Raw genomic sequence first — 13,827 nt, 5'->3', positions numbered from 1 at the left:
CTTTTCAGGCGCTGTGGCACACCAAGTCGTCACCTGACTATCAACGCTCTACGCCGAGTTCATGGGCTAGCCACCTTATTCATGTTTTGCTTCCCGAAGACTTTGTGATTAGATCTCTAACCCGTTCTTGATCTTTGTCCCCAGTCGACCACCTACCTTTGCTCCCAGCAAACCTGCGCTCATCTCCTGCTCACTGACAACCCGGACTCCTACCCTGCCAGACTGCTCCTCACGTGAACCCTACCAACCCCGTATATCGCCCTTGGAATCCCTTTTGCCCACCAACAAAATTGCCTGCTTCCTACCAAGCGATCACACAATAAACATTCGTTCATGAAATGCCCTTCCTCTTCTCTCTGCATCTGGGTCCAACTCACAACCTGAGCTCTGACAGACCATCGGAGCTAGTGTACAAAGGAGAGAAGTGCTTACTGTAAAGTGATGGTGCTCGTAATGTAAAGTACTATTATTAGGTTGAAAGATATTGGTCTTGGACATAGAGTGCGGCATGGTTGCATTACATTGTGGAGTGTGTCAGGCAGGGGATCCACAGAAACGAGCCTTCCCCTACTCGCTGTTGATATTGAACACCTGGGGGTCCATTGTATTGACTGGCGTAATTACAGTGGGGCATAACTCTGTGCAGAGGTGGGTTGGACCCGGTGTTTATAATTACATGGACCAGCGCACCCGGGCGCATCTGCTGCGCTGACGGCTCCACGGGGAGATGATGTAAAGTTGGCTCGAGGGGGATCACAGATCTGCACCATGAAGTGGGCACTTGGAGACCACCCTCCCCACAATAATAATAATAATAATAATAATAATAATAATAACACATTCAATAAATTTATTTCTACCAAGATTTAGAGGGTTTGATGGCTGCTGTACACGTGGGTCTTATGTGAACTTTTTCTGAATGGAATACGCCTGACATAATGTATCCACCACAGAGCTCACGTATCTGTCTGCCAATGTGGCCCGATCCAATTCACCAAAATCGCATTAGACCAGCGGTCTACATTCTGCCAAAAGTTATACGTGGTCTGAGCAGGTATAAGTTGAGACCGACTTTAAGCCACCTAATTGTCACATGTGCCGGCCCGATCTCAAAGGACAAACCCTCCTTGCACTGGTAAATAGTAAATCGACTGCAGTTATTTATATTGCTTTATCTACACCCTACGCTGCCCAAAGCGCTTTACAAAGCCTCACATTCACCTATTAACACACACATTCATACAACAATGGGCAGCTGTTGGCATGCAAGGCACTGTCAGGCTCACCGGGAGCAATTTGGGGTTGAATGTTTTCCCCAAGGACACTTCGACAACAGTCGGAGCCGGGATTCAAACCTCGGTCACGACCTGCTCTACCAACTGAGCCACAGCCAGCCTGGCCCGGTACGCTTGGCGTAGACTGGTCTGTCAAATTGGCAAACACACGCAGGCTTGTGGTTGCAAGAAAATCAAGATAGTTAGATACTCAAGAGTCCTAGTCCGTGAAAAAAGCTATTTTTATTTTTTATTTTTAAATGTTCACAACTGAGCAAGTTGTAATTTGAAATGATGTTTCAATGATGATATGATTTTTGTTTTGTTTTGTTTTTTTGGTCCAAGGTTTTCAAGGCTCTTTTTGTACAGGGACTCCACAGGTTTAGGATTTGTTGCTTCAGTAAATGACCAGATAGTAATATAGTAGTCAATGTGTGAGAGAATCATTGAATGCAGGAAAGTTAGGGCGGGACCCACAGTCAGAGCAGCTCTTGTTTGTTTGTACAAGTTATACAAGTTCAATTTGACAGTGTTGGAGTTTTTTTTCTCCATCTGACACTTAAGACACAGAGCAGAATCTAAAACAAACCCTACTTAAATCCATAAAACAATTTATAGCTCTTTTCCTGCTAAAAAGATGTCAAAATATCTTTGCTGTTTTTTATTTATTATTATTATTTTTTTTAAAGAATATCATACATTGTTTTCCTCATGTTCAGTAGCAGAGAGTTGCTTGACAACCATACTGTACAGTATTTGAGTTATTGCTAGCGTGAGGCAGCTTCTTCAACATTTTTGGTTGTTGTAAAAATGATTGGTCATCCACATTCATTCATTCATTCATTTTCTTTACGGCTTATCCTCACTAGGTTTGCGTGCGCGCTGGAGCCTATCCCAGCTATCTTCGGGCGAGAAGCGGGGTACACCCTGAACTGGTCGCCAGCCAATCGCAGGGCACATATAGACAAAAAACTATTTGAACTCACATTCACACCTACGGGCAATTTGGAATCTTCAGTTAACCAACAAGGCATGTTTTTGGTATGTGGGAGGAAATGGGAGTACCTGGAGAGAACCCACGCAAACATGGGGAGAACATGCAAACGCCACACTGGCGAGGCCGTGCCGCTGGTAATCCACATACATTTGAAAATGAATATCATAGCAAACGTTGAGCAGATCATTAACATACAAAGAGAATAAAATCGGGCCAAGGATGGAACCTTGTGGAACAAAAGCAGAAGAAGGAGGATTTTGCGCCATTGACCTGCACACACTGCTTTCTGTTGAAAGATATGATTTCTTACACTAAACAGCTTGAGTGGAGAAGTTAAAATGGGATAGTTTGTTGAATAAAATTTGATCGTTAACAGAAACAAAAGCTTTTTTCAAATCTAGAAATACTACTACTACTATTACTGCTACTAATAGTACCAATATACTACTACTATATATATAATACGAATAATTATAAAATATTTTGATCTATAAAGCAAATTTTTTTCCAGGAAAAGAGAAATGGTTGAGTCAGTAGAATGGTGGGACCGGAATCCAAATTCCATAGGATACAGTGTGTTCTGGCAAATTTTTAGATTGAAGAGTTGTTCGGCTATCCACTTATATCTTATTATTTTCTTTTTATATAGCGGGCAGGATTCTAACCGGTCTGTAATTATTCATTTAAGTTTTATGACCAGATTTAAATATTAGAATAACTGGGGCCACCTTTCTAGCTACAGGGAAAATTGAGTGCTTTATAGACAAGTTAACCAGGCAGGTAATTGACCATATCCAAAATTATTTATAGTGGCTGGCAACCAGTTCAGGTTGTATCCCGCCTCCTGCAAAAGCATTAACTTACTACATGGCCTTTGACCTTGTGTCAAAGAAAAAAAAAGAAAAAATTAATCCCTAATATTTGAAGTTTGGTTGCGGCGGACATGGGCTATGGTAACATCTTCACTAGTGAGGGCTTTCGCAATCTAAAATTGAAACCCATCAAGGCATTGTTGCAAAATATTGCTGTACCTTGGAAACTGTTGGCATTGTAACATGGTATAAAAACTTCAACATGAACTGTCATGTTAAAGCCATGTGGACAGACATTTTGCCCCCACAGTATAATCAATTAACAAATCTTCACTTTTCAGTTAAACAGCCATCCATTTTATTTACGACTTGTCTTCATTAGTGTTGTGGCTGAGTGAGCCTATCCCAGCTGACTTTGAGCGAGAGCAGGGTACACCCTGTACTGGTCACCAGCCACCAATTTGGAGTCTGCATATTTTTGGAAGGTGAGGGGAATTATACACTTTGCTCTTTTTAGAAATTTTATTAATCAGTGGCAACTGAAACAAAAAAAGACCTATCATAGTCCATGGTGCTAATAAAACTAAATTTATTTTTTATTATTATTTTTTTTTAATCAGAGTCACTGATGGTGTAGTGGTACACTCGCCTGACTTTGGTGCGGGCAGTGTGGGTTCAGTTCCCACTCAGTGATGGTGTGAATGTGAGTGCGAATGTGCCCCGTGACTGACTGGTGACCAGTTCAGGGTGTAGTGCGCCTTTTGCCCAAAGTCAGCTGGGATAGGCTCCAGCGTCCTGCAACCCTAACCAGGATAAGCGGTGTTGAAGATGGATGGATGGATATTTTTTATCAGAGTCCACTCTAAATCAATATACATGACATTTTTTATACATCTACAAAAATAAAGTTCCTTTAAGTCATTTATTCAAACATCCGATGAAATAAACAGTGCTGTACTTTATGTAACATATGTCAGTAAAATACCATGAGACAATTGTCATACTTAAGACCTGGTAATGGTCGTGACACAAGACTGAGACCAGTCAGCCATTCCCCTCCCCATCTACAACCCAAGTTTTTACAACTTAGCAAAAAGAAATGTGACTGCCTAACTCACAATACTTTATGTCACATTCAGTCGACTGATTGAGCATGTATTAATTTGCATAGGCCCTTGTATGACCAGGCATCTTCAATGCAGTACAAACACCATTGTCAAAAATGAGTTATACAGAGTGCGAATGGCTCCATTTAATAAACAGTTTTGCTCTTTAAAGAATATGTATTATTGAACAAACAAGTCATATCTACCGAATACAGTTATTTATTGGTATTTATAAATTGCGGTTTGTTGAATGTGACAAACAAGTCACGTTAACTTTGTTTCCTCAAATTGAGTAAACTGATCACATCACAGCTCATTGTCCTGATATGAGAGTCTATTCTGTGGACTCACCTCAATCAGCAGTCAGGGTTACAGAGGGGCCCTCTGACCTTTTCACCAATGAGCTGGTCTGAGGTCTGCCAAGTGGAAAAAGTGGACAAAACCAATTGAAATGCTGCAAATGGTAGTTCCTTTTGGCAGGACAGGGTGTAAAATCCCTGTAAAATCCCTGTCCTGAGACAAACACTGTTCGTGTCACCGCTGAGTTTTTTTTTTTCCCTTTTATGCTGCAGCTGTAGTGAGCGCGATGCTCTCTGCCCTGCTGATCTGCAACTTCCAGCTCCGGGCCGAGGATGATTCGATTGGTCACATTACTCTGCATGGAGCCTATTAGCGTTCCCGGAAGATAGACGACAGAGGGAGGGGGGAAAAGACCACCACCTTGTCACAGTTCATTCAAAAAGCAGCTTGTTGCTGCTTGGTGTCCCGCTGCTACTGCTAGGGAAAAAAAGAAAAAAAAAGTTGCTGATGTGTCTGCATACAGCATATTTAAGTATTTATTACACACATACACATGGAAATGTTCTGTCCCAATTTGTTTTCTGTCCTGAGATACAGTGCAGTTTTCCTAAACACACATACCTAAAATAAGTTTAAAAAATAATAAATAAGAAACAATATCCATACAGTAATTTGAGTACAGTACAGTTCAACCTCCTAAATGAATAGTGACACAGTTACTCCATTGCTGCTCGACCCTAGAATAGTTAACGTATTAACCGAGGGGCTTCTTCGCTGGTGACAAAAGAATAGCAAAGACACATGACAGGAGGTAAAATGTGAACGATGGCTTTCGACCCTTGAGCAGCAGGAAATCCTTTTTGTACATCACACTGTCCTGGATACACAATTTACATCCATGATTATTTAACATGTGGTCTCATTACAAGTGAACTCTTCATTTTGCCATAACACTCAGACCAAGTCCTGGGACACTTCAAGATATTTCAGGTCTGAAATAGACCACAAACACCCAAAACCACGAGCACCACTTTCAGTCCAGCACAGGCTGAATGACATCTTGAGGCCCACTTAAAACAATAAAGCAGCCTCTACAGCTGTGCAAGCAGCTCTGTGAGGCTACAGTTAGCCACGGTGGTGCAAATACAGACCAATGGCATCTTCATGAAGTTGATACTATATATTGACCATCCTGCAATTATGAATACAATCATTCAAATATCACATGTGGTTTTATTATAGGTTAAGCCAGTGATTCTCAAAGCTTTTATACTGAGTACCAGCTAAAAGAAATAGTCTTCCAAGTACCACCATCATGACCAACATAAAAATACTGTAGCATAGTAGGCCTAAGTGTTAGGCAAAAATGAGACGGGCTTTAATCCTAAAAAGTATATTTAACATTATTCTAAGTTACTATAATGGAGCGCAGTTTAAACATCAACACTTTGCTTGAATATAGAAAAATTAAAAAACAGCTGAAACAATGTTTCAATTACAATGTGTTAGTCGAGTTTATTTGTTTATTCCTTAGTCACAAAAGAGTCTCAAATGGCTTCACAGGCCCACAGTTGGCAATTATTGACGACATGCCCAAATTGGATAAGGAAAATCTCAAAACCTCATTTGGGGAAGAAAGAAACCTTGAGAAGGGACTGGAGATGGGGGATCTCCCTTCCAGGATCACCAGGCTGCAATGGATGTCGAATGGGCAAGATTTATCACATAGTATGGTGCTGTACAATGTTAATTAAAATGGCGTAAGAGAAGAGGCGCCACAGGTAGTAGTAGAAAGTAGTTCTGCCTCAGTACCTGGCCCAGGTGGTCGGAGCAGAATCCTCCATAGCAACGACTCTGGAGAAGTGGTCCACCTCCGATCTCGTCCCATTTGGTCGGTGCAGAATCGGTACAGCAACAGCCTCAGAATTGATCATCGTCACCTAGCCATCTCTCTGAGCAGGAGACGAGGGGGGAGGAGATAGGAAAAGCGGGAGTAAAACAGGCCCACTTGTACTTTAAATAAGTACCAAAAGTAAAAAAAAGTCTTAAGTCTGGATATAAACATTTCTAGTGAGGTAGCAGTTCTAATATCCGCCGGTAGGGCATTCCAGAGTATTAAAGATTGGATAGAAAATGCTCTAGAGTATGCAGACTTTTTTTTCAAAAGACCAATGTTTTGCGACTGTAGGTTTCGGGACGGAACATACTGTATGACTAAGTCAGTAAGATAAGCAATATCTTATGAGTAAGCAGAGGCGGGACCAAGTCATTGGTTTGCAAGTCTCAAGTCTTTGCCCTTAAGTCCTAAGTCAAGTCCCAAGTTGAGACTGGCAAGGCTCGAGTCAAGTCGCAAGTCCTAGATTTTGAAACAGGACTTGTGACTGGACTCAGGAGTTGCCTGTCTTGACTTCAAATGGCAAGCCCTAGACTTTAAACTCAAAGTCAAGTCGTAAGTCCTAGAGTTAGAGTTTCAAAATCTAGGACTTGGGACCTTTGACTCGGGCCTTGCCTATCTCGACTTGGGACTTGACTCAGGACTTGAGGGCAAAAACTTGAGACTGACGAGTGACTTGTGAAGCAATGACTTGGTCTCAACTCTGTGAGTAAGTAACAGAACCTTAAAACTGCATCTCAAGTGGACCGGGAGCCAATGCAAGTTGGTCAGTATCGGGATAATATGACTTTCTCGTCCTCATCCATAGTCAAGGCGAGCCATAACAAATACGTCCACTATGATCTCTGCGTCACTAGCGGACACGATGGGCCGTATCTTCGCGATATTGCGAAGATGAAAAACACACCGTTTTGGTAATGTTCCTAATGTGCTTTTGAAAGGAGAGAGTTGAGTCATATATAACAGAGATTCTTTGCTGAGTCACTTTGGGTAATGATGCTTTTGTCAAAACTCAGAGTGGGGTCCTGAAACAATTGGCTAGCAGTGCCAATAATCAACAGCTCAGTTTTCTCAGGGTTAAGGAGCAACGAGTTACAGGACATCCATTGTTTAATCCCAACCTCAAACCTCCAGATTAGAGCTGTCATGTAGGTTGGTTAGTTTGCATGGCATGTATAGCTGAGTATCATCAACATAACAATGTAAGGTGAACTTATATTTGCGTATGATGTACTGTAGCATATGGATACTGAACAAAAGAGGGCCAAGTACCGATCCCTGCGGGACTCCGGAAGTGACATTAAAAAACTAAGAGGTCACATTAAAATGGATTACACGGTACATCCTATCTAAGAGATAAGAGCTAAACCAAGAAAGTCCTGGGCTTCTAATACTGATATTGATTTCGAGGCGATCTACGTTGTAGTAGTATATTATGACCGACGGTATCAAAGGCAGAGCTGAGGTCAAGTACAACCCCAATTCCAATGAAGTTGGGACGTTGGGTTAAACATAAATAAAAACAGAATACAATGATTTGCAAATGATGTTCAACCTGGCTGGAAAGCCTGGATGGCGATAGCTGCAACAAACAGAAATGGGTGACCCTCCGCCTTCCCCACACATACCACAGGAAACTACTCCAACAAAGCGGTCGTGAAAAATGAATTTGGGACCCTTTACACTGGAAATGCATTGCAATATTTAGGAAACCACGTTGTGGCTTCATTTCTTCATGACGACTTTTGAGTAGGGGTGGGAATTGCAGAGTACCTCAGAATCCGATCTTATCGGCATGATATACAACCCCAATTCCAATGAAGTTGGGACTTTATGTTAAACATAAATAAAAAGAGAATACAATGATTTGCAAATCATATTTAATTGAATACACTTCAAAGACAAGATATTTAATGTTCAAACTGATCAACTTTATTGTATTTGGCAAATAATCTTTAACTTTGAATTTTATGGCTGCAACACGTTCCAAAAAAGCTGGGACAGGTGGCAAAAAAGACTGAGAAACTTGAGGAATGCTCATCAAACACCTGTTTGGAACATCCCAGAGGTGAACAGGCTAATTGGGATCAGGTGGGTGCCATGATTGGGTATAAAAGGAGCTTCCCTAAATTGCTCAGTCATTCACAAGCAAAGATGGGGCGAGGTTCACCTCTTTGTGAACAAGTGCGTGAGAAAATAGTCGAACAGTTTAAGGACAATGTTCCTCAATGTACAATTGCAACGAATTCAGGGATTTCATAATCTACATGCCATAATATCATCAAAAGGTTCAGAGAATCTGGATAAATCACTGCATGTAAGCGGCAAGGCCCAAAACCAACAATGAATGCCCGTGACCTTCGATCCCTCAGGCGGCACTGCATCAAAAACCAACATCAATGTGAAAAGGATATCACCACATTGGCTCGGAACCCTTCAGAAAACCAATGTCAGTAAGTTCGGCATCCGTAAGTGCAACTTGAAACTTTACTAATAGCATGGGTAACTTACTCAGAGAACCTCTCTGGTCGAGAGAGCTGTGGGAAGACAGCAGCGGGGGTGGCAGGTGGTTGCATGGTAACTGCTTCACATAAAAACGTTACCGTGGCGGTATCAGGTGTTGTGCCAAATGGTTCCTTCTTCTGAGTCATTTTCATAAGAACTTCAAACTGTGGGGCACCTGTCTCATCATATTGTCTTGATGCTCTGACAGTCCCTCTAGATGAAGTTGGAGGGCAGCAAGCTGCTTATACTGCTTCGAGAGGCGTTGACCCTGCGCTTGACCCTGCACCAGGTCTGAGTCTGCTGGGTCCATGTTATGGCCAGTTCGTTCTGTCATGAACGGAACAGAGTATAGGACCCAAAAATGCACGACTCCAAAACAAATGGACAGTTTCAAAAAAAGAGGTTTAATATACGGGCAGAGGTCGGTACACAGGCAGGCAATCAAAAAAAGGCAACAGTATCCAAAAACGTGAGGGAAAAAGGCGAGGTCGATAATCTGAACAGTGTCTCGTCTTACTGTGAGTCTGTGACGTGGAAACAAGGAACGCTGGAACACGACGACAAGGTCCAACGAACTGGCGACTAGAAAGAATGAGACACGAGGTTAAATGCAAGGGGTAATTAGGGTGAACGAGGCACCGGTGGTGTAGATGCTCTCAGGAGCAGGTGTGTACGGGACAGGGGGAAAACAACAACCGGAACACACACCCATGACACATACAGGTTTTGGAGAAACATATGCTGCCATCCAAGCAACATCTTTTTCACGGATGCCCCTGCTTAATTCAGCAAGACAATGCCAAACCACATTCTGCAGGTGTTACAACAGCGTGGCTTCGTAGAAGAGTGCGGATACTAGACTGGCCTGCCTGCAGTCCAGACCTGTCTCCCATTGAAAATGTGGGGCGCATTATGAAGCGTAAAATACGACAACGGAGATCCCGGACTGTTGAACATCAAGCAAGAATGGGAAAGAATTCCACCTACAAAGTTTCAACAATTAGTGTCCTCAGTTCCCAAACGTTTATTGAAACGTTTAAAAGAAAAGGTGATGTAACACAGTGGTAAACATGACCACGTGTTTTTTGAACGTGTTGTAGCCATAATAATTATTTGCTAAAAACAATCAAGTTTATCAGTTCGAACATTAAATATCTTGTCTTTGTAATGTATTCATTAAACATGATTTCCAAATCATTGTATTCTGTTTTTATTTATGTTTAACACAACGTCCCAACTTCATTGGAATTGGGGTTGTATTAATAGTATTGATGAGCTGTCACAATCCATAGTCAGTAAAAGATCATTCGTCACTTTTGCAAGGGCCGTTTCAGTAGAGTGGTCTGCCCTGAATCCGGACTGAAGAAGTTCAAATAGATTGCTAGAGGCCATGTGGTCATTAAGAAGTTGTACTACAATTTGTTTTTCAAGAATTTCTGAAATAAATGGGAGATTTGACACTGGCTTATAATTGCAAAGACTCTCAGGGTCGAGTTTGGGTCTTTTGCGTAAGGGTCGAATAACGGCTGTCTTGAAAGCTGCAGGTACAGCCCCAGAGGAGAGTGATAAATTTATAATATTTAAGATTGAAGGTCCTAAGATTAAAAGCAGCTCTTTAACGAGTTCACGAGGGTGAGCCGCATAAAAGTCCAATAGCAAGGAGTCGTTGAGGATTATTTTACGGGAAATCCATGAAAGCTCCTCCGGACCATACCCCTCCCAGTCCACCAGGTACTGGTAACCCCTCCCCAAAACGCAAAACCATGAAGGCCGGATGGTTGTCGATAACACGGGGGGGTAGGGCCTCAGGGCGCAGGTTGAGACAGGCTTAAGCAATGACACGTGGAAGGTGGGATGAATTTTTAGAGACTGTGGGAGTTGAAGTTGAACGGACGTGGGATTGATTATTTTAGTGATGGGAAACTGACCGATAAAGCGCGGCATGAGTTTGCAGGATTGGGAGGTCACGGGAGGAAAGCCAAACGGACTGACACACCTTGTACTCAGGTGCAGGGGAACGACGAAGGTCCGCAAGGCATTTATTCCTTTCCGCAGATCGGACCAAGGCAGCCCTGACGTACTTCCACACGGACTGGACCCTTCTCAGGTGATCTCTCACCGCGGGAACTGCCACTGCATGATCCTGTTCCTTGAACAATGGAGGTTGAAAATCATAGCAGGCCATGAACGGAGACATACCGGTGTCGGAGCTGGTGAGGGAGTTGTGGGCGTACTCAATCCATGGGACGAATGAGCTCCAGGAGGTGGGGTTGTGTGCGGCAATGCAGCGAAGGGCTGACTCCAGGGATTGATTCGCCCGCTGCATCTGGCTGTTGGTCTGTGGATGGTACCCTGACGACAAGATGGCTGCTGCACCCACTGCCTTAAAGAATTATTTCCAGACCAGGGAGGAGAGCTGGGGTCCCCGGTCCGAGACGATGTCGATGGGGATCCCGTGGAGTTTGAAAACATGATGAACAAGGAGGTTAGCAGTTTCAAAAGCAGAGGGTAGCTTGGGAAGGGGTATGTAATGGACATATTTAGAAAATGGATCGACAACAATGAAAACGATGGTGTTACCTTCAGAAGGGGACAGGCCGGTGATGAAGTCAAAAGCGATGTGGGACCAGGGGCGGCTCGGGATGGTTAAGGGGCGCAGAAGACCAGCTGGAGGCAGGTGTGAAAACGTCCGTCGGGCGCAGACGGCGCAGGCTTGGGCGAACTCCTGGGTGTCTTTAACGAGGCTGGGCCACCAGAAGTGTTGCTGGATGAACTGAATCATGTGGGTGATGACGGAATGACACGTGAGCTTGGAGTTGTGGGCCCACTGAAGGACGTCAGAGCGTGCGGAATCTTTCTGGTCTTGGGGTCGTTCAAAACGTTCAATGTCCTCCCATTCTCTGTCATCATCTGCATCAGCACTGTGCTTTGCGTTGTCCAATTCACTATTACACGCATGTATACGTTGCAGCTGTCAAACTACAGTACCAGACATTTTATACTATGATTTAGGATATTATAATACATCCTGACCATTATTTCACCAGTATTTCCTATTATTGTAAAATCAGATGTCAATCTAGGCACTGTTGGATAATCACGAAGTAAACAAGTTTCTGAATAAACCTTTAATCTGTGCGAGCGATTTATGCAATCTGTTTAAACTAAATTCCACATAAACCAGAATAAATAGCATTACTGTCATCACAATTTTAAGTGCTGCTTCCTCCCTATAGTGCTGTAGTCATTTCCGGTAAGATTACATGCCTTAAAGAATGATTGAGGATTAATTGAATGAATAAAGTTTGTACTGTTGGAAAGCCTGTTTAATTCCTTTTTATATGGCACATTTTATATGAAAATAACATGCATATGTGGCATGAGCAGCACAACTAAATGTGTTTGTAGCAGCCTTATAAAATGTATCACAGTCTTCCCATGGCAATGGCAGTTTATTTTGCTGTTGCTGTTGACTAGTTGGTGTTCTTTAGTGGATTGGATGATTGAAGTCTTGCTAGAAACCAGGAAGAAACAAAACATATTGCAGCCTGTCGCCACCAGCTCATACGCGTCACACACTGCTGTGGGTTGCCATTCTACTCCTTAACAAAGAGCCGTTGTGAGTCACTCGCTGTTGTTGGTCACCCTAGCACCAACTGCACGCCAAGTGTTCAGTTTGGTTTACTTGTGTAATTACAAGGCGTTCATAAAAATAAAATCCATCCATCCATCCGCTTTATCCTCACAAGGGTCGCGGGCTTGCTGGAGCCTATCCCAGCTAACTACGGGCAAGAGGCGGGTACACCCTGAACTGGTCGCCATCCAATCGCAGGGCACTGAAAATAAAATATCCTTTTAAAAAGATCCTATGACATTTATAGAAATAGGATTATTTTACTCAAATGTGAATAAACCCTTAATCTACTTTAACTACAAAGGGTAATCTGACTTTTTTCTTCTAATTCCATCTGTTTCACAAGTGTAATTCATTGTATTTTAATACAAACTTACTGCATGACTTTGTTCACATAAATTTAACATGATCGACATTCTTTTCAAATTATAAGCCGCCTCACGTTTCAGTGTGAAAATACCATTCATTTCTAAATAATGTTTTGATAGTGAAACATCTGCAGGAAAGTGTTGTGGAAAAACTCATTAACCAGCAAGGTTCAGAAGAAGAAGATGACTTGACTTTTCAATACATTTTATTCAGCACACCTTTTAACAAAGACCACAATATACATTTTTTAAAACAAGAAAAAGGATATTATCAAAAATAATAATACTAATGAAATAAAGTGAAAATTGTCACTCACATCCACAGAAAAAAAAGTAAGAAATTAATCATTCAACACCAGTGATCCATATTCACCTACTGAACACAAAACATCTCCAATAGCCCACATTTGCACAAAGGCATCCAGATTATTGGTAACTGTATAAAAGGTGCGCTCCACCCTGAGATGGCTGCCACCAACCCATTCAGACAGCAGAGCGGATCAGTCCAACAAGCTCCAACCATCTTATTTTTCCTGCTTTTCCCTACAGCCAATTATGCACTAGCAAGCATAAAATTCATTAACACCACATTTTTCTTTCTTTTTCTGGAATAAGTTGGTCCAAAGATAAAAAGCAGGAAAGAGAAAACCTCTCCCAAACCCCCACCCACTCCTTCAGCATTTTAAAAAGATCAGCCAACCGGGGACACAGAAGCACTAAGTGGTCCAACGTCTCTGCCTGTAAACAAAATGGACAGCCTTCCCCAGTGCCAGTGTCAAAGTGGGCTCTGTATCCGTTCGTAGGTATTATATCCATGTATAATCCGCCACTGGATGTCACCCATCCGTTTTTCAACAGCAGGCTCATTCAGGACCCACCAGCTGCCTCTTGGGGAAAATTCTGAACCAAACACCTCTGTCCACGTCTGTGTTGTTAA

The 13,827-nt window shown here is 42.5% G+C and overlaps 1 protein-coding gene across 3 annotated transcripts in view; it reads right to left on the bottom strand.

Annotated features, from left to right (window-relative positions):
* kcnj13 (potassium inwardly rectifying channel subfamily J member 13) overlaps nucleotides 1–11,016 on the bottom strand; it is a 40,515-nt gene extending 29,499 nt beyond the window's left edge. For 2 of the 3 annotated variants that reach the window (XM_061782996.1, XM_061782995.1), the window contains exons 1-3: nucleotides 10,885–11,016; nucleotides 6,302–6,441; nucleotides 4,541–4,966 (exon numbers count right to left, since the gene is read on the bottom strand). The gene's annotated coding sequence lies outside the window, so the exon portion shown is untranslated. Of the gene's footprint in view, nucleotides 1–4,540; nucleotides 5,314–6,301; nucleotides 6,442–10,884 lie in introns of those variants that run through there. The other variant, XR_009789859.1, reaches the window with a different exon arrangement.
* Nucleotides 11,017–13,827: the final 2,811 nt, after the last annotated feature.

Source organism: Phyllopteryx taeniolatus, chromosome 8, assembly GCF_024500385.1.
Source record: "Phyllopteryx taeniolatus isolate TA_2022b chromosome 8, UOR_Ptae_1.2, whole genome shotgun sequence".
NCBI classification, from domain to species: domain Eukaryota; kingdom Metazoa; phylum Chordata; class Actinopteri; order Syngnathiformes; family Syngnathidae; genus Phyllopteryx; species Phyllopteryx taeniolatus.
The sequence above is the reverse complement of the archived record's forward strand: the minus strand, read 5'-3'. Positions and strand labels throughout refer to the sequence as shown.